Source organism: Manacus candei, unplaced genomic scaffold, assembly GCF_025592945.1.
Source record: "Manacus candei isolate 608988 ecotype Guabito, Panama unplaced genomic scaffold, ASM2559294v1 h1tg000077l, whole genome shotgun sequence".
In the NCBI taxonomy this organism is placed as follows: domain Eukaryota; kingdom Metazoa; phylum Chordata; class Aves; order Passeriformes; family Pipridae; genus Manacus; species Manacus candei.
This window is the reverse complement of record NW_026138125.1, coordinates 2,361,390-2,383,305: the sequence shown is the minus strand read 5'-3', so window position 1 is coordinate 2,383,305 and position 21,916 is coordinate 2,361,390. Positions and strand designations below refer to the sequence as shown.

Genomic DNA, 21,916 nt, shown 5'->3' with positions numbered 1-21,916 from the left:
AGGGAAGGACTAAAACAACCCTGCTAAGTGCCAGGTGTACAGAGTGATAAGGTCTCTGGCACTGACACAGAAAAGTACTTTGTGTCCGGGTGAGCTGTGGTTGATGAGCATCAGTGTCAACAGGTAATCAAACCTCAGGATGTGGAAGTCATGTAGCCCATGGCCAGGCCAATGAATGCCTTGTCGGTCACATTACTGTGAAATACAAGGCAGTTTCACCCTTTACTATCATTTTTCTCCCCAGCATCACCACAAGAGCAGAATGAAAGAGGATGGGGTGTTCCTTGCTCCAGTTAAGGAGGATAGTGAGACTATCACTAAACAAAGCCATGAAGATGCTCCTAATTCCTGCCCAGTATTAGTCAGCCTGCAGATAATCCCATCAGTGAGCTGTGACTTCCTCCACGTCGGTAGGAAACTCATCCTTAAGCAGGAGAAGTAGATTAGCAGGGGAACTTTGCTCCTCCTCTTCTAGTAAGCCTTGAGAGTTTATGCACATCTCAGGTGACCTATTCCTCATCACAGACATGCAAATGCCAGACATCAAAGAACACTTCTAACTGAATTCTCAGGATAATTAATTTTCACCAGAAACTGGTTTAACCTTTTAATCCATCTGAGCTAATAGATAGTAATGGCCTTCATTATTGCAACATCAGCCCAGCTCCATGTCCTTTAACATACAAAGTCCTGTCACCATGTTTTTGTGAGGTAAGGAAGTACTGATCACCCTCTTGCACCGAGGTAAAGAGCCAGACAAATGCCAACTAAATAAACTTTTCAATCTTATATATGAAACTGTGCCTGATAAGGCCACCATTTCTGTTCTCAAAACACTTTCTTCCACAGGAATAAATTTTGGAAGTCTAAAACTGCCATTTCACACAAAACACTGACTATCTTTTCACCACCACACAGCAAAGATGCTCACTTTGGCTTCAGGAAGGGCAGGAAAGGGCCATTAAGCCCTCAGAGAGACCCCCCCAGTTTGTACAGTGCTAAGTGTCAAGAGCAGTCTGGCAGCATCCTCACAGCTCAAAACGGGCTGGAACCAAAACTCCGGGTCTGAAAAAAACTGAATTCCCTATGGCCCCATGAGTCAGTGTCTGGAATTTGAAATTCAGGTTTCTAAGTCTGATAGGTGATATAATGAAGCAAACCAGTGCCTCTGACCTGAACTGGCTGTGATCTCCAGCCCAGAGCTCCCTCCTGAGCTGGGCAGCTCAGGTACAGCACAGATGTTGCAGGCAGACATCGATCCCCTTGGCCAGGAGGAGGCAAAAAATGTTTCCATAACACAAGGTAGCACTCAGCAATAATCTGTTCTCTGCACCTTTTACTTAGCAGCTGAAAAATTCACTGGAGTGCTTCAAAGTTAGAAGAAGTTGTAAAGGGTCAAATGAAAAAGCCCACCCAGCATCACACCTCTAATTTCTTTAGTGAATCACAATGCATAAGGGGATTTCTGTTGTCTTCCAAGTCTGACAGCAGAGATTGGATTTATGCAAATTATAAGGTTAAAATAATTAGAGATAGGTCAAAGGTATAAATCAAACAACCAGAGCTGACATGTCTAAAATCCTGCATGCTAAACAATCAAGGTGTTTAAAGACAAAACATATACCAGCTGTTTATTTCTACAGAACAAAATTTAAGGAAGGGTTTGCTCAACTACTGGGTTGCTGAAAATGTACAAACATTTTTTGTCTGTACATTTTACAGCTCTCACCAGGGAAGACAAAGTCTCACTCTCATCTCTATTTCTGCAGCAGAATTAACATTTATGGTGTTGCAGGTGAAAATTTAAATAGGTGAATAAAAAATTACGACCCCATTTTTCAAAAATTACAAGTACTGTTTGTTTTCTGGGGAAAGGTCACTGTTTCCTGAAAGGAACAAGGAAAAATACAAACAAATAAACAAACAACAAAAAAAAACCACTTCCCACAACACTTAGTCTTCAAAACTAAAATACTTTTGTCCAAAGTGCCCCATTCAGGACTCTTCATAACAGCTGGATCAGTCCTGCCTCAACCCAGGGATTTCAATGCATATTTTTCAGGTTTGGACTCAGATATTTCATGAAAGAAAAAAGCTATTTCATAGGCAGCTGTAGCAAAAAATCATTTGCTGTGCAGTAAATTTGGTGATACCTTATTTATATCTGGGTCCCTTTAATTTTTTTCATAATTGTTTTAGCAATGTCCTATGAACAGATAGAGTGGAAATAAGAAGAGACACACATTTCAACTATGCATTTGTCATCTGAAATTATACACATCATGGCCAACAGGAGATAATTAATATCCCTCTTGGCTAGTTCATGAGTAGAGTAGAGTAGAGGTTCATATACCATTAAATATTCCATGGGAGAAAACAGATCCCTGCACGTTTCATGGTGAAATAAATTACCAAATACAACTGTGCATTGACTTTTGACAGGTAACACAGAAAATAAGTAAACAGATAAATGCATCTTTTAGGAGTGAAGTTTTTGTCCCTGCACTTATCAAGTGAAGAGGGGAGGGAAAACACCACCTGAGTTTACAATTATTTTTTCCCCCATGTTATGCTTGAAATATCAGCGCCTGATAATGGTCTACACTTCCTGGCAAAGAAATAGTGCCTTTCTCAAAACACTGATGGAATTGGCACTCCTGAGTGCCTGTTCTCTTCCTTCTCACAGGATGGCAGGATAATTTTGCTCATTTCTGATCCATTTTGTTTCCTCAGTTCCATCTCCTTTTTTTCCCCCCATACATCTCTGTCCTCTCCTTCTACTTAAAAACTCATTTATTGTTCTCCGCAGTTCATTAAAATGTTCCTCGCTTCAAAACCACTTTAAAACATATTATACATATTTACTGCTCCTTAAATTACTTCAAGTCACTTTTTGTCTCACAGTTTTCAAGTGACCTCGTTTCACTCCGATGATTTTCCCCATGACCAAAACCCATTTAGCACAATATGCAATTTAGGGAAATTACAGGCAAATTCTGGGAAATACTCCATATCAGGGAATGCTCGTGCTGGAGTAACATGAAAGCAATCTGGGTATATCACAAACATCCATTTCTGGCCATTTTTGACATTGGAAGAAGTTGGTTAGAACTGAGCTAGGCAAATGGTTCACAATGAATTATTTACTTGATTAATGCAATCCTTTTTCTTTGAATTATTTGTGAACAATTTGCAATCTCCTCATTCATTATTTGAAATAATTTGATAAATAATTTCATAATCCACCCACGTGCACAAGCCAAGCTTTGTAACTACAAGTCTTCTGTTTGGACTAAACAACTCCAAGCACATTTATGTGCCTTGGGGACATTATTTTATAATTATAACCATTATTCTAAGGCACTAAAGGTCCACAAAAAAAAAAATTCCAAAAATATTCAAACTAACTCAGTTCAGAGATCTTTAATTTATATTTGGTATAAAAATTAAGTATTTATTTTAGATATATAAAATTCATATAATTAAATGTAATTGTCTCCTGAAAAAATTGTATACATAATTGATGAGGTAGAGGCACATGTGTTCTTAAGAACTACTTTTCCTTTTTGCAACTAAAGAAAGGCAGTTGAGAAGAAATATCGTGTAAGATACTCCAGGGATGCCACTCTAAAAATATTAATGGGACTTTATTTACTACAGCAACATCCTTAGCAGTGCTACAATAAAAACTCTCTCTGTGTTTCCATTCTTTACCCTGACTTCAAAATGTTTATGTATAGCACCCATAAAAAGGTACTGTGCTTTAAAATTTAGCTCGGAAATGAAAAGTAAGAGGGACAGAAGCTGCTCTAATTTTATTTTTTTGATTTTTTTTTTACTGTTTAGGTACTAAAAGACAGTTTTTCAGAAAATGTTTCCAGATGCAAAGAGACTGCTTGCACCTGGAGAGAAAGGAGAGAGAAAGGCCATCTTTGTTTTCTTGTTTCCTTCAATCAACAGTTGCTCGCTGACTTCTAAAGCCTAAACTTTTAAACATATGATTCCAAAATATGTTTACTTTTTTATATTTGAAGATATTTGAGTCCTTGAAGATTTTCAGAACCTGACAGGAGAAAACGCTGTGATCTGATGTTAGTCCTGTGTGTGGGAGGACCCTGGACCTCAAAGGTCCCTTCCAAACTGTGTTTTTCTAACATGCTGCGAGTTCAGGAACTCCATGGGAAGGAGTTGCATTTGGAAAGGGCTGAAGCTTTCACTCCAAACTTAATCTACTATTATTTTTTTTTAATGGAGTTAGCCAGTATCTCTTCAATTAGAGTACTTACCTGCCATTTTTCTTCAAAAAGGGTAATTTTGCTGGCAAGGTTTAGGTGCTCTCGTAATAAACTTCTAATAAAGACTCGGTTTGTTGGTTTGTTTAGTGTGTTGGGTTTTTTTAACTTAAATAGGCTGTAGACTACTAGTTTACACAAGAATGAAAGCTTTGACTGAAAGAATTTCAGTAGTTTGACTGAAAGAATTAATAACAGTTATTTCCTAAATGGAGATATTTGATTTTGAATGCTTGTAAAATACTTTGCTTTTCCGCAGCACCTAAAATCCGAGATTCTAAAAGCCTTTGCTGGCATTTATTTCTCTCTTCAAATACTTCTGTGAGAAGGGTGAGAAGCGAAGTTAAGAGAGACTCAAAATACACCAGTGAGAGACTCCATGACATTTCCAAGCTCCTATTCTTCTGTTCCAGCCACTAGAATTACCCCCACACTCCAGTTCAACACCTGCACTGGTATGATAAACCTTTGGAGCTGCTGTAGTCCATCAAGTTAATGACATGCACTTTAGACAGCCCTTTAACTACGCCACCAATGCTATCAAGGAGCAGTTAGTCCACAGATGCAACAATTCAGGCAGTTTTATAAGGTCCTTAAATGTATATTTACATGATAAATGGTAATAGACTCATCACACACCCATCTTGTGCACAGAGGAAGCAGCAGCCACGAGCCATCCCCGAGACAGAGTGCAGCTCCACCGACAGCACCAGTTGCAGACAGGCCACTTTTGCCATTAAGCCAACCTTGATGCCAGGTCTGTGCCAGTAAATCAGATCACCCTGGATGTTGTTCTGCATTAGCATTGCACCTGAGCTGACTCTGCTTCCCAGGCACAGCAGATCAGATCACTCTGGATGTCAGTCTGCACTCTCACTGCTCCACAAGCTTTGCTGGAGTGTGGTTAAGGTGCAGATAAAACCCAAGGCAAACATGTTAATAGATAAGATCAGGTGAAACAGCAGCACAGGAACTCCCACAGTGCTATTGTTCCAAAAGCCAGTTCTCCTGCAGGGCAGTTCTGCTTTGCTTTACTGTTATTCAATCTCCTGGCAGCCTCTTAGAGAGATGTGAGTCCGAGTTCCTCAACTGCACAGCACACTTGGAGCTGACACTAAAGGTCCTTTGCCAGGCCATTTCCTGAGGACTTCCATGTGCCTATAGAATCTTCTGGAGGGAATTAACCAAGTCTAAAGCCAACATGATAGATGGGAGTATTTTTTCACTTTCCTTTCAATAAGATCTTTAATTGAAAGAGCTGCCAGAATAGACTTGAGCCTCAAAGCGTTTTCATGCTGGAAGACAAATTGCAAACCACCCAAACCAACCTGGAATTACCAACATACTGAATTTCAGCTCAAGCTTCCCTATCTTCTTTCTTCCTTGATTTACTACGGTGCATTTGTCTTCCTAATGGCCTCAGATATTTCACACATTGAGGATCTTGGACATCCCAACTCCATTTGCAATTCTCTCTCACACAAGGGTTCACTTTTTATACATTTATTGCTTCTTTCTTCTGTATTTGGAAGCCACCTCAACACCATTTGCTCTTATGCCATCTCAGAGCTCTCTGGGGTACTCAGAGCTAGGTAGGACCTCTGAGAAACAGATGTAGAGACTCTAGAGGTGACACAGTGTGTACAGGTGTTAGTACCAGCACTAGTTCATTCAAGGCCCACATAAAAGCCTCTTAGACCACCCAGACATGTCCACATCTGACATTTTAAAAAGGTACTAGAGGGCAAAAATAGTATTTTTCATCTGCATAAACTATCATCTGAAGCACAATGCATATACTGCACCTGAAATCTTCAAGGCAAAGACTGAAGCTAAATGTGCTTTCTGGAATACCACCCTCTCTTCTCACGTCAAAACTGGCAAGTATGGAAATAAAACAAAAGTAGGGATTCTCCCCTTGATATCAGCAGCATAAGAGTGACTATTGAGTCACAACGGTCTTAAACCAAAAAAAACAACTAGGAAAGGCAGAAGGACTTTGGTTTCTTTCCAGCATTGTGCCCAGTAGAATAAAAGGATCTCTACACAGCAGCTACAATTCCACTGGACAAGCTACACCCAACCTAATGAGTCAAAGACTAATTAGAACATTTACTTTACAGCCCATTTGCTGCAGCAACAATGAGGCATTATCTAGATACAGTTCTTCCTGCAGGGGCCAGCAAGGACATACTGTTGCCAGAATTTTAAATGAAAGGAAAAATGAAATTTCCATTAAAGCCTCTCCTAAGCAGATCAGCTGGCCCTCACTGCTGTAAGGGCTCAGTACTCCAGCCCTGATCAGCAAAATACTGAGCACATCCTAGAGATTAAGTGTAAGTGGCCTCAGCATTTTCAGCTTTTATAGTGTTCATGTCTATAAGTCAAGCATATTGTTACATGATTTCAGAAAAGAGCCCTGTACCACTGCCTGTAACTCCAGCAGTTTGAGTGCTATCCATTAGCAGGGTATTCAGAGAAGAGAGGAAAAAGAAGCTAATTGCACTGCAATTTCTGTTCCTCCTTTCCTCTTGCATTGTAGACAGAATTTCTTATCATTTCTTATTACCCGTAAAAAAGGGAAAACTTGAAAGTTTAAGTTGCCTGACGTAAACCTGTCAGTTCCTGTCATAGCTAAATTTTGTAAATGCTACATTTATGCAAACAGGCTCATTCAAAATTCAGAAGGTGTTGGAATATGTACATTTTAATGTTGCTTTTAAACTAGATAATCAGCTTTAATAGTCCTTTCTTTTTTTGACCACTATATCACTAAAGATTTACTGCACTAGAGGAGAGGTCTAGCACTTGAAACCAGACCCTGTTTCAGTATCTGTCATGGACTGTTTTTATTATCTCTGGATGAGCAGCACTCACTAAACTCCCTGGATCTCCTCTTCTGTATTGCCATCGTGGAAGGAGCTCAGGGTACTAGATGTAATTTTTTTCCCACATTTGGTTTGCCAACTGGCCCCACCAACTCTTGTGCCAGCACAGCTGACAAAGTCCTATGGAAGGGGAATGAGGAGCTGGAGGGTAGAGGTCAGTACGTCCTTAAATCCAAGCTGCTGCTGCAGAAGACAGGAAAGGAAAACCCAGTGCCAACCTTTAGAAAACAGGCAGGCTGCAAACAAGAGTCATTTTTATGGGCCAGACCCTGCTGCGTTTCCTCCTGTTGGAAGTCGTAGTGTCATTAAATGTAACTATATGTGAATTAAGAAAGCAGTGTTTGTATTTTTATTTATGTGGTCTCCTGTGCAATAGCCCTGAATGGAAATGCATTTGTTTAGTTTTAAATGCACTCCAAGTTTTATCACCACAAGAGTGGCACTGCCTTCACATGGCCTTTCTGCAAAATAAATATACTGTCTGCCATAAACACACTGTCTTTTCATTTCAGCTCCTCATTACTACATCTTCAGATTTTTTAATCTGCAATGCAAATAGGCAGGTTGGTGGTCATTACACACTATGCTTCTATATCTTCTTGAGCTTAATTTAAAACAGATACAATGCTGTCTTGTGATTACATTGGGGTTTGATGTTGGAAATAGATTTTTAGTATAGATGCTTATTCTGACTCCATTATTTTCCCTTTCACCCTAAATAAAGTTTTCCCAGATCAGTGTTGCTACTGCAGAGAAATAGATTTTCTATTTTGCCTTGAAAGAAATGTGAAAAAGGAAAATGCTGATGGCACAAGAAGCAATTTGAATCCCATGATAGAAAACATAGCCTTAGCAGACAATGCACAGCAATAAATAATAGTATAGGAACGTTGGGGTTTTTTTGTTATCAGAAGAGAAATGCAAGGCAGACATTTTTAAACAAATAAATGTTTCCTTTTGCCCTTCTTTTGGTAGTAAGAGAAAGGTGGTAGGAGGCAAGAGAATAGATCTGAAAAATACATGCCCTGTCCATCATTCAGGAGCGACAGAATTGGTTTTGGTTTTTAATAATGTGCATTGGTTCCACTGTTGTTCAGAACACACATAAAGGACGGGCGACAGATAGAGGTCAGGCACGATTACAACAAGTCATTTTCCTCAAGGTGTCTTGGCACCCTTTGCTGTTATTTCCATTGTCATTATCCTGTGTGTGGAATAGCAGAGGAAAAGCTGTACATCTTGCTCCTGTGAATGTGTTGGGCTGTTTGTTTTAGGCTTTGCTACAAGTAAATCAGATTTAGTAGGAGTGATTCACCAGGTACATATTCTTCCTTAAGTATAATAGCACCATACAGGACTGTGGAGTTTCAGGGATGACAAAGCATACATTAAGTGTTATTCAAGAGCATAGTTCGTGTCCTGGGTGACTACTAGAGCTTATTACATTGCTCTTGATGTAACAGGACAAATTTAAAACTTTGTGAAGTGCTGCCTTGTGACTGGCAAACTACTTCTGACATGAAGCTGAAAGCTGCTGCTATTTAATGGCTCTTTGGCGACCTTTCAGAAGAGAAAGGATGGCCCCGGTCCAAGTTCTAGCACACAGACATCCATACCACTACCAGGAGCAGCTCCTGCTCCGAGGGAGAATGAGTTCAATCATTCTCATGGGTAGGGGTTTCCCAGTCAGACCCCATCTTTCAGAACTGCTCATCACAGCTCAGCTGTGTTTTCTCATTCCTTTTCTTGGTGTTACAACTCAGACTGTAAGCTCACCCCTAACCATGATGAGATGCACAAATGATGATGATGATGAGGCACAGATCACTGGGCAATACCCTTTTTCTCATCTAACTTCTTATGCAAATGATCACAGAGAGAAATCAGCTATTATTGCTTACGAGTATTATTGCCACCAAAGTACAACAGAAAGTGAGCACGAACAAACAAGCAGATCCATCTCAAACAGACTCACAATTTGCCACAATCAGGCCTTTTGAAAGGGTCCACATTACTGAAGCAACACTATTAAGAGTTGATTATTAAGTCACACTATTTCTGTGCTGCAGACAGGCCAGTTATATGTCAATGGAGAGGAATATTAAAAGCAGTTTACACTTGTGTTATAGAGAGCAGATACCTTCTTTGGCTGTCAGGGACTGCCATATGTGAAACTACCTCTGTGGGCCAGAATGCAGCCACTAAACCTTTACCCACATAACCCTCAGACAAGAAAGAACGTCCCCCCACACCCTCAGCACAGTCAATTAAGAGAAATATTTGTTCCATCTTTGGCTGTGAGGAAATTTCCCATTTCTTTTTCATTCCTCTGGGAGTTTTTGCAGACATTTTCCCAGCCTTGGCTGACACACTCTGTGCTCCTCAGCTCTTACCTGCCCCAGGTCGGGGCTGCATTTCCACACTGCATTGGGGAGGGACTGTGAAACGATCTGTGCTGTATAATAGGAGTTATTATTCCTATTATTATTTTTAATGGACAGTTAACTGCAGAACACTGGAACATGCTGACAGCTCATGTCTAATCACCACTGTGCAATAAAATATGCTTTCTTTACAGTGAGTACACACGCTATCTCTTCTGTTTCTAGTTATCACCAACTCTTTGCTGCATCAGAAAGAGAGGGAAATAGGCAACCTGAAACAAAAATATCATAACCAAAGGAAATCAGCTCTCTTACAGCTGAGCTTATTTCTTTGTGCATGAACAGGAAGGAATATATGGGAGTGACACACCAGGAGAAGAGCTTACACAGTGTCTTTTTAATGGAGACAGTATCCAGTGTATATAGACTGGAAAATATGCAAAGGCACACAATGCAGGGAACTGTGAACAGCCTGCTTGGAAATCACAGGCCAGCAATGACCATTAGGTCATACTATTAAAGATGAAAAATGGCTTGGCTCTGAAATAAAAGCCAGTTACATCCTATTTAATATCTTGATGTGGTTGCAGGAACATAGAGGCAAGATACAGAAGCTAAACTACAAATATAAATGTACAAGGAAAGAGCAACATGAAAATACTTCCTAAGTATGTTAGTAATAAGTAGAAAGAGTTAGTCTGGGGAAACAAATCCAGTAACAGAAAAGTTTTGTGCTGTTTTCGTTCAAACCTAGGTCCATTAGTAATTTACCTTCGAAATCAAAGTAGCAGGTAAGTGTCTAACAACAGAAAAAGGCAAATAGTGCCAACTTCTAAAGGGCATTATAAGGAAATCCCAGGCTGTGTGAAATTGGGCTGACTCCCTGCAATTATGAAAACAAGCAAAAAAAAATAAAACCCCACCTATAAAACAGCAGTCTCCCAAAAAGTCGCCCTGACTTGTTCCTAGGACAGGTTAATAGGCTTCTGAGCTCAGGATTAGTTTTAGATTAACTTCAGAAAAGCTTTCTACACAATCTCTTGTGATATTGTCAAAAATGAGCTAAGCTGGCACAATCCCGATGAAGTTCTTGTACAAGTGCTACAGAAATGTCTGCAGAAGTGCTGGTGCACTGCCAGGAGGAGCCGGTGTGTGGGGCAGAGCCCCTGCGGGAGCCGCAGCTGAGCTCGGGGCTGCTCAGCGCTTTGGGGAGTGACTCCAGTGAGGGAATAAAACACACAGCGATTAAATTTGCAGATAATATCAAACTGGAAGGATGCAAAGAGACTGTGGAGGACAGGATTAAAATTCAAAACTTATCTAAACAAACTGAAGATACAAATAAGATACAATTCAGGGAAAACAATGCAATATACTGCACTTATGTAGAAATCATCGGTTGTGCTCACACAGCACGGGGGACTCCTAATTACACAATTAATAGTGGGAGATGAAGATGTCACACACAGCACATATGAAGTAACCTCCCTGAGGCTGGAGCACTGTAGGGAGTTTAATTAACCAAACATGGGGAAAGATAGGCCGAGAACAGCAAGGATGGCCAAAGGTTTGGAAACACCTGAGAGGAAAGATGGAGAGAATTGGGTTTGTTTAACTTAGCCAAGACTCAAGGAATCATAACAACAGTCTTCAAATAACACAGAAGTTTTGCAAAAAGTTACTCCTACTGCCCACTCTGCTAATATGTTTAAATTGCAGATGGGAATATTTAAGGACAAATTAGACAAACATTAGTTAGGAATTACTTGAGTGGGCTGAGGGATCTCTCAGAGTACCTTCCAATCCTGTCTGCTCCCCTTGTCTTCTCAGTGTTGTTTTTCAACCCTCCAGTAAAAGCATGCTCATTCTTCCCCTGAAAATGTAAGAAAAATAACAAAAATATTACTATGATTATTTTTAAATTTATATTAAATTGTAAAATTTGCAGAGTTATTTGAGGTGAATTTCAGAAAACAATAAGTCTCCCCTAAGTTACCAAAAATCAGCTGCGATTTGTAGGCTAAACAAAGGTATCCAGATCTAAAAAGGGAAATTATTGCAATTAGTGCAGTTGTGCAATTGGAGCAATGATACATTTGAGAGAGAGAAGGTGAGATTCTAGATATTCTGATCATTTTATTGCCATCTATCTGCCTATCTTTAAAGTTTACACAAAACATCAAAGGTACATTACAGAGGGAACTCAGACCAGAGCTTGTCCAGATAAAGCATTCACTAAACAGATGGCAGTGATAATGAAGCTCTGCACGATGAAAGGTAATTAACCTGCTCAAGAGCTCATGACAGGATCTGTGATACAACACATAAGGACCTGAAGGCAGAGAGGCAGAAATGAGCAGTGGTTTGAATTCCTGGATGTAGGATGCCAGAAAGCTGGCCAGCACCACGAGCTGTTTGGTCTGCACAGAGAGCACTGCATTCACAAGGGCACTCAGGCTCAGTCAGTCAGAAGATGGACAAGGTACAGTTTTCAGTCTGGTCCTGAAATACAGGATCAGAAAGCATTCCTGGAGTGGCTCTTTGGTGACCAGCTGCACCTCGAGGTGCCAAGAGCCCTGGAAAGCCTAGTTGGGTCACGCAGCAGTAGGAGCAGCAGTCAGCTCTGAACATTTTATCTCAGGATCTTTGTCTCAGCAAAGTGTGAAGAAGGAAAACACTGTTAGTTCAGTAGAGTGTCCAGTTTGCTCTACTCTTTATTTTGAGTCTGCTGCCTTTTACCCACACTTAACTGAAGCATCCTTTTCATGTCATCTTATGCAGAAAAAGCAGGACTCACATTACCATCATTCATCTATTATGTTTTCCCATATTAATTTCCTCTCATGTTTACTTCTCCAGGAATTGTTTTTACATTTCTTCATCAGTTTAGTTGCTCTCTTTAGGACCTTTTCTATTATTCCATGTGCCTTTTGAGATAGAATGCTGAGACTGAACACTTTAATACAGGAAAAGCTGTACTACAAATTCCTGTAATGATACTTGTTTTGTCTTAATACAATCTAACATCTCAATTTCTTTCTAGACTGCACTGAACCCCAGCCTTCCCTACGCTGTTCTCTGCAATGATCAAGTATTTTTCTCGGAGTTGTTACAGCTAATTTAGAATCTATCAGGCAGTATGATTAGTTCCAATTGTCCCTTCAGCATCAGTTATCATCAGCTGTCCACCCTGAAGCTCACCTGTCATTTATTCCTGAATGCTCGATCACTGTTTGATCCCCCTGCATTCTTTGTATCTCCCATAGCTAACCAGCCCTCTGTAATTTCACCTTGCCAACAACAGGGGAAAAAAACCCTATTTATTCCCATTCCAGTTTTCACAAGTTCCAGTATGGGTCCTTACATTGCTCAACTATTAATCTTTCTCTCAACTTCTTATTTCTCCCCTTCTTAGAGGTCCCTAATCCACAAGAGAACTTCCTTCTTATACAGAGATAATTTTTTTAGGGGGTGACTTTATCCACATAAACTGTATTTACTATTGTAGCTACAAGATTTCCTGTCTTAAAGTAATGAAAGAATTCTAATAGACTGCAAGGATAATGTTTTCCTTAACAGGAACTATTTTGATTCATTCCTTGATAACAGCTTTATCGAAATGATTCATAAAACCCTATACCAGCAGGATCTCTACATTTCTTGACTTTACCAGTCACAAGGCTCAGACTCACTCACTCAAACCATTTGTACTCCCTACATTTTCTGCTCTTCCCTTTATTTGCTTTATCTTTATGTTTGCCTTTCGCTTAGATTTCCAACTATTTGAGAATGGCTTTTACTCTATTTTATATTTGGACAATGTATAGCACAGTAAGACTGGAGCCCACACACACAATAGGTACCTTACAAAGACAATAGTAACTTATTGCATGGAAAATGTTTCAAATAAAGTGATTTACTGCTTATCAAGTGCAAACAGACATTTCTATTCCTTCTGCTCATGTACTTCTCTGCTCAGTCCTGCTACTAATAAAAATAATTCTTTTCTTTCCCAGTGGTTTTCTAACATCAACACCTCACTGATCCAAAAGAATGCCATTCCTAAATTAACTCTACTGGATGTAGAAGAAATGAATCTGGAGACCTCTGCCTATGCAGTTACCATCCTTAGACTTAAGATGGTATCAATTCAGACAATGATTTTTCTTATCTCCACTTCAGAGTAAGTTTTCTCCTTTTCCCAAGAAACAATTCAGTATAAAAAGTTAAGAAATTCAATCATCTTGGTACATACCTCTCCACTGTCAATAAAGTAAACTGCTTGTCTGCAGAACTAAATGATGCTTTAATTATTTTTACTGAATAAAATGTTATTTACACAGTATTTAGTGTTAAATAACCACCTCTGGTAGCTGAGACAATCCCCTGTGTGACTGTGTTGTGGTAGGAGGAAGAGTAAAGATGAATGCAACAGAGCAGATGTCCAGGGTGTACTTGGAACATGACAGGCAAATGAGTCACAATCAAGGATCCCATTCCCACTTCCACAACTTGATTTGTGAAGGCAGGAATATGAGGTCAAAGACCTGCAAATTAAGAGGGACATCTCATAGGAAGAGAGGATGGAGGTCGGCTTGTGGACAGAGGAGAGATTCTGGGAGAGTTCCCAAAGAAACTGTACCTTCCTCAGGTTCAGGGAATGCTATGACTACAGGAAACCCCTAAAGCAAGCTGTGGGTGTCACTGCTTGTTGCCAAGAGGTTTCATTGAACACTATGCTTTAAAGAAACTGTACAGTCACTGCCCTTGGAGAAAGCAGAAGTGCAAGGTCTGGGATTAAGGCAGATTTACCTGAAGAGAAAGAGAGAACAGTTTGATTCTTCCTTGAGACAAATGGTAGGAGAGGCTGCCTCAGAGAATGGCAGGTTAGAGACAGGGTTCTACAACGTGGTGACTGTCACAAGTGAGCAGAGTCACCGCAGCAGAACCTGCCTTGCCAGGTAAGGGCAGGTCTGAGCCCTCTCACCAAACACACTTGCCCACCATTGACACAGCCTGTCAATGACTTCACTGTCAGACTCAGCAACCCTTCAACAAACCTAAACATCCTCTCTGCCTTATCAAGAGGCCTGAGCTCACTCCGGTGTGAGCCACACAGATCAGGAAGGGGATAAACTCTGTGCAGAGCAAGCCAGCAGCTATCCAGGCTTTCCTCTTCTTGAACACTCTCTGGATTAAGAATGTCTGGAAACGTTCTTATTTCTGCATAAAGGCTACCCTGGAAATAGAAACAACAAACATGAAGGATAAAACAATTCAGTTTAAGATCCTTGGTTTCCTAGTAGAGACACAGCTTTAGATTCTGTTCTCTGGTTCTGTCCACAGTCAGAGCTGGCAGTGAGCTTCCCTCGTGGGGCACTGGAGGCTGGCAGTGCAGCTGCCTGTTACCATGTCAGGAGCAGACAAGGAACTCTGCTCAGCAGTGACAGGGACGAAATCTATTGTTCACTCCACAGCCAGGATGAATTACCTTCCTTTTCCTTAGTGTCTGCAGACCTTTTAAGTTTTATACACCAGCTTATTGTGGAAGAAAAAAAAGAATAGCACTGAAGGAGAAATTAAACAAGGCCTAAGGAAATGGGACCATCTCAGGATAGTGAGAGGTTCCACTAAGCACAACATTCAGCATAATCTTAAACTCTAAACCACTCTTGGCAACAAGCTTGTTACAAAATGTGGGAATAAGTGGGTTCACATAAGGGAAGACATTGGGATCACAGGCGATCAGTTCTACCAAAGATCCCTAAAAGCTCTGAACTTTGGTTTCTTGCAAGAATGTCAGTATTAAATGCATTTAGGAAAATCAACCCAAACAAACAAAAACAAAGATAAAAACACACACCATTACATCAACTGACATGTGACTGACTGACAAATTGTTTATGATCATACTGTAAACACTAGAATCTGGGTCTGGAAATGACCTGGAGAGATTGTCTGAGCACACCCAATTCCTACACAATACCAATGTATAACACTTAGCATCAATGGGTTCAGAAAAACTTGGCCATTGTTTATGAGAACACAGGTTTTCACACAATATTTGATATACTTTTCAGAATATCTTGTACTTCAATGTCTGATGAAATATCATATTATTCTCCTACACATAAAACTGGGAAACTGGCAATAACTGTTTCACAAGGTAAATGTTTGTCTCCACTAAGTAAAGCTTACAACTCATAATTCATGTAAAACCAAATAGCTGTCTGAAATAATTTCAATACAATCTTCATTTTAAATGAAGGCTAAGTGTATGCCAGCTCTATTCTTACATGCATTGTTTGTTTCACAAAAGAGTAAGTTAAAAAGAGATCTGGAAATGCTCATCAGATACAGCCAAAACTGATGTGGCATTTTCTTTCTAAACCTTTGTTTTCAGAAATAGCAGCTTTGAACTTCACCTTCTGGGGAGAATTGCTCATGCTTATTCTCAACAGAAAAATAAATGATTCTTGAGGGAAAATTTCAAGAAAAGCAATGACCATATGTTTTAGTCAGCACAGGTAGGAAGTGTGTCAGGCACTTAACAAGGTTCATGTTCATGCACCTGCCCTTACTCTCCCATGTGTCCCTATGCCCAAGGCAGGAAGGGAGCCACAAATGCAGCTCACAATCCTTCCTCAAGATGAGATCCTGGGTTTTCAAGCCAATGATATAACCTTGAAATCATGTACACAGTGTGTATTATAAATAAATTTGAGCCAGAGCTCAGGCTGCAGTCTGCACTTGAGACACAGCAGGCACACACTTTTTCTCAGCTGGACAGAGGAAGATCAAACAGGATCTTACATTAAAGAGATATCCACAGCTCACCTTATTGTTAGTGCCTATTGATTTGAATAGCAATAATATTCACCTGTTATGCAGAGCTTCACCAGGAGATTTCAAAACATTCCACAAAGGAAGTCAACAATATTGTCACCATTTTACAGTCGGGAAATTTGAAGTGAAGGGAGGTAAAGTGTTTTGTCAAGAGTCTCCCAAAAAACAATGGACTGAAGGAAAGTTGCATGAATCTGGCACAAGGACTGTGTGAAGAGGAGGCCAGACCACTACTTGTGCATTTTGTGAAAAAGAAGTGCTAAGGGAACACAGGACTCTGAAAAAATAAAGGAAAGGGAAAGGGAAATGTAGAGACAAGGAGCAGACATAAGTAGAAGCTTAACAGGAGATCTGGAACAGAGCAGTAGATAACAGTAGATGCAACAGGAATTATCAGAGCCAGGGAGGAAATTATCAGAAAAGGAAGGAAAAGAGGGGTGTGAGAAAGGAAAATGTCAAAAGAGGCTCTTTGGTATGGACCATAAAAGGTCCTGAAAGGCCAGAAAAGAAGAGTCTGTAGCAGAAAAAAACAATTATATCTGTTGGCAAAAGAGACTGAAGCTGTGCTCAGGTTGTTTCTGACCTGAGTGACTTAAGGTTGTGGGATTTTTTAACTTCAAGCTGACACTGATGCTGCAGTCCCCACCGAGGGTTTGCTGAGTGTGAAACAAAGCAGTCGACTTGCTTTTCATGTTTTTCTTCTGCTCTACTTGGATTTTTTTTTTCCAGGGCAGTTTTCTCTTTTGTGCTGATTTATTCTCTCTCCCATCACATTTTTTCCCCTATGCTGATCTTTAGGATCAGTTCTCAGATTTTGTGAGAGTTCCTCTCTCCCTGGACAGTATAAGGCTTTTTCATTTAATTTGATTTAAGCTTTAGTTTTACTGTAAGAAATTTTTCTTCTCTTCTGCATCACCATGACCAACACCTCTGCCCTTTACCTCAATCAACATGATAATGGCATTTTTGCTGCTGTGCACAAACCATCCAGCCTTTATGTCAGAATGTTCTGTGGAGAAAAGCAGAGTGATAGAGAATTCATCCATTTTGGATGCAAAAATATCAGGAAATTTTCTCTCAGTCTCTCATGAACATGCCTGTGCATTTCATCTACCAATATACATCAGTCTGGAAAAGAGTACAGTATAAGAGTTGCATAGAAGCAGATTTATTCATATTTGGACACTTCTTCACTGCTGGGCAGCAATATGTAGGTGTAAGATCCTGTGATTGCAGCTGCAGTGGTGGAGTGCAGTGATTTACCTATATAAGCTTATGTGCTTGCATTGGTTCACCCCTTTAATCACTACAAAACCACATGAATTTTAGACCTTAACACTGTGGATGAACACAGACCCAAAACTCTGAATCATCTGTGATTCTGAATTATCAAAATCCCATTCCCCTCGCTTGGAGATACAAATATGCCTTTATTTTATCACAGTTGCCTAGAGAGGATGTGAAATAAAACCTCCCCATTTTGTCCCTCTCTCTCCTGTCCATGTGCACACAACCCAAAGGCTCTTCACTGGTGCTGCTCAGGACATTTCATGCACTGGCACAGTTCAGGTGCTGACTTGCACCAGGGCTCTGCTGAGCCTGGGTTTCTCTGTGTGTGACAAGGTGTCTCTTCTTACCTGTTAAAAGTTTCAGGTGCTTTTAGAAACAGCTTTTCTAAGCCACAGGTCTCTGGGGTTTCTTCCTTCCCTTAGAAACCAGAAGCCCTAACTAGTAAGATGCTATATTTGTTTTCAGAGTATTTAATATTTCTGACCTATCCCATCTTTTGAAGCCTGACTGGAATTTAAGAATGCAATGAGAAAAGTTAAGTATTGCTAGTGTGTGTAAAACACTGCGTGTTCTTGAGAATATGATGCTTTTTCTGATGTTTGTTAAGCACTGTTGATATTTTTCTGATTAATATCTCCTGAGACCTTCACAATTTCCCTAAAACTGTCTTCCATTCTGCAAAAGTAGGAGCATTAGGCAATTCATCTCACTACTCACCTTTGGGTGTCATGGAGTATTTTTTCTAATGACCATCCACATATCCTACATTTATTAATTCATTTTGGTCACAAATGAACTAAAGCTGTAGTAAATTGATACTGATAGCCCTCTGCAATGCAATTTTACAAGCAGCCTCTCTTCAGGCAAAAAAATAAATAAATAAAATGAAGATCTTTATCCTCTGCTTCAAGTTTCATGGATTAAAAATCACTGAGAACTTAGCTGAACATGTCTGTCACCAGGCACAGGGGTAGTTGAGAAAAACAGTTTCCCACATAATTCCTTAAGTGTTTGAAGAACTGTGGCTCCCCACTTAAAACAACCAGCAGTCCTTGTAAAATGTGAAGTAGGAAACCAAATCAGAGGAAGTACATTCTCAAATATGTAATATTTTTTAAATTATATCAACATGGCTGACTACTTAAAGAGGAATACAAACTAGTAAATTCCTACATATAAGTATTTTGATTTTCAAAGAATTGCAGCATCAAAATCAGATCTTTTTTAACTTGACTGTTGAAATGGTTCATTGTGGTTTTTTTGTTCTTCTTGAAAGTCCTTGAGCTCCTTTCATATGAAGCATTGTGGATCAAATAAAAAGATAAGGACTTAGACAAATGTTTTTACAATGCCTGGATATTCTGAGCTCCCCAGATATAAAAAGAGATTAAACAAAATACAACACAATTTGAACTTCAATAATTAAACAAAATCCTTGACTCATAATGTGAGGAAATTCCTCATTCTGGCAAGTACATGTGAAAAAATCAAGAGCCTTCTTTAAATTCATGTGAAGAAAATAATATCAAGGCATTGCCAAAAAATGTCACTTGCAATTGCTTATATCAAGTCCTCAAAAATGGGCACCCAGACAATGTATATACCTGAAGGTAATGAGCAGGAACGAATAACAAAACTTCCAAAATACAGTTTTGCCTTTACAGCTGTTGATGTGTTCTCTTCTCACCAGCACCACACAGTTCTGACACCCACATAAATAACCATTAAAGGAGCTTAATGAATAGTGCAGGGTGGACGGCTTTCCTTTGTGCATATTTCACAACCAACTCACCAAAGGCACATCAGAAATTAAGCTTTACTTATATAATGATTTATTTTAAGAGCAAGTTATGAAAGATTGCCAGCTACATCTGCTCATTAACAGGCTGAAACACCCTCTGTTGGCTATCAGTGCCTTTTCTTTCAAGAAATCCCAGGAGGTAATTCTTAGTGTGTTTGTTTTCTGCTTCATTTGTACTTCTCCCTCCATTGTAAAACCACTGTGCAATATGCAGGGATGTTTGCCACATATTATTACCAGTATTTCCAGACTGAAGTAATTAGTGAATCTCAAAAGAGTGCACACGAGAACATATCTCTTCAGTTGTACAGCTCTGAAAAATAGGAAGACCCTGGATTTAACAGAGTTTGTCAATGAAGGCTTGCCTGCTTAAGGCTGTGAGGATCAGGAAAAGAGCATTGTTTTAACATCAAACACAATATTTTTAATGAAAGATATTATGTGCAGGTCTAAAAATTAATCTCTATGGAGGACTTGCAGTAAGGATCAGTCTCACTGCATAACAAAGTGTGAGGAGAATGATGTAGATTGTAATGCTGTGCAGACCCAAGATATCCAAAATCACTCCATTATTAAATCAGTTCAACTGATACTCGCATTTGAAACAACTCATATTCTAAAATAACTCCCATTTTTTAAAAAGGAACTTTTTTTCAGTCAAGCTCTATCTTTAGACATTAAGGTCCCTCTTTAGACATTAAGGTCACATATTTACAGCCAAATAAATACATATATGACATCTCAAAAGAAAGAGAAAAGGTCTTTGGAATTATGCTTATGTTTCTTATTTAGGAAATCAAAGATATAGGTTGAAGACACAACATCACTGTGAAATTTCTCTTCTATATATAAATCACTGAAAAATAAAATGAAGACATTTATTCAGCTGTATTATTAATACTTACCTCTAAGCCTAAAAGAACTCACATTAGATCTGTCAAAATCCTGAAATTTTTTTTTTTTCAAGACTTTAAATATTGTGCAACGGATTTAAATCCATTAAGGGAAGATTTCACTTCAGATCCATAGCATTATATTCATGTCATCTGGGGATATTTGAAAATTTAAGTCTGTAGTACTTTCACAACTGATTACTTTAATGGCATTTAAGATAATACACACCAACTGTTTGGAATTATCTGTCTGCATCAGTGTCACATCAAACCAGTCTTTCTGCCTACATCAAGATTTTGTGGCTCTGTAAGGGAATCAGTCCTGTCATTCACACTTTTACTGCTGTGCTGTTATTCACTGTTTAAGCTAATGAATAAATAATAGCTATTTTCCCTACTTTTGTCAAATTAAACTTTACTTCATCTGGTCCTTGACTGTTTTTTGGCAGTTCCATGGGGAGGAAAAGGGATTCGCAAGTAGATGTGTTTTCTGAATTTAAACATAGCAATAAATCTCTCTTCCTAAGCAATGAGTGTATTATGCCAACCCCAGGACCACTTGCAAGTAAAAGCAGAGGCTGCTTGATTTCTCTGTTCATCCCAGCCCCAGACTATTTGATGGCTTTGTGGTGTTCCATTTTCATGTATTGTACCCAGAGGAACTCCCTGTCCAGAGCATGTTTTTTCCAAAGGCTTCTCAGGAGGACTCCTTCACACATCTAAGCTGTAGCTGTCTGTATCTTCCATCTAAATTCAGCCATCAAATGTCTGGTAAATCCCTATCCCTTCTACAGAAAATAGAAACTGGAAAAAATCTTCAAACTGGATAGCCAAAAGCAACCTGAATTAGCCAAAACCACCGACAGAGAGGGAACAGATGCCTGGAAGAAATCTTTACTCTGCAGCCTGTCAGAGAGAACCTCCTGTTCTGTTAATCACAGACCTGCTAGTGCTGCCACTTGTATAGCTATGCCTTTATCCAAGATAATTAATGCAATTCTGTGTTACATCCAGGTTCTAGGATTAAAGTGAATATTTACAGGTGCTGCCTGGACTTTTCCTCCCATGAGTTCAGCTCCAAGCATTGCTGCAGCTGAGGACTCCTGTGGCTGAATGGTACAAGTGATCCCTTAGGAGAATCCCAGCTTGAGCCTGCATAGCTTTTGATGCTGTGCAGCCATGTCCAGTCTTTCAGTCTCAGAAAACACTGTGAGGGTGGTTGTGACAAGACAGTTTGTCATCCAGGAGTTTACAGACCTCCTCCTGCCTTTCCATCTGGCTTTTGGGTTGTCTTGCAGAATATCAGAAGTATCATCCCTTTGCCAAGTCCCTGTAGCTGTGCACACGGGAAATTGCTGTTCATCTTATCACCACCCCGTACTGGTGGTGGCACTGAGTTATTCTGATACTGAATTTTTTTTAATTCATCTTGTTTACTGAACATTCTATGGGTAAGTCTTATTATTTAAACTCCATAGAGCACCTGCAAGTCACAGAAGAACTTGCAACAAACTTCACTTAC

The 21,916-nt window shown here is 39.6% G+C and overlaps 1 protein-coding gene across 1 annotated transcript in view; it reads right to left on the bottom strand.

Moving 5' to 3' along the window:
* THSD7B (thrombospondin type 1 domain containing 7B) overlaps positions 1–21,916 on the bottom strand; it is a 512,613-nt gene that overhangs the window by 378,487 nt on the left and 112,210 nt on the right. The window contains exon 5 of the mRNA XM_051810239.1: positions 11,331–11,437. The gene's annotated coding sequence lies outside the window, so the exon portion shown is untranslated. The remainder of the gene's footprint in view (positions 1–11,330; positions 11,438–21,916) is intronic.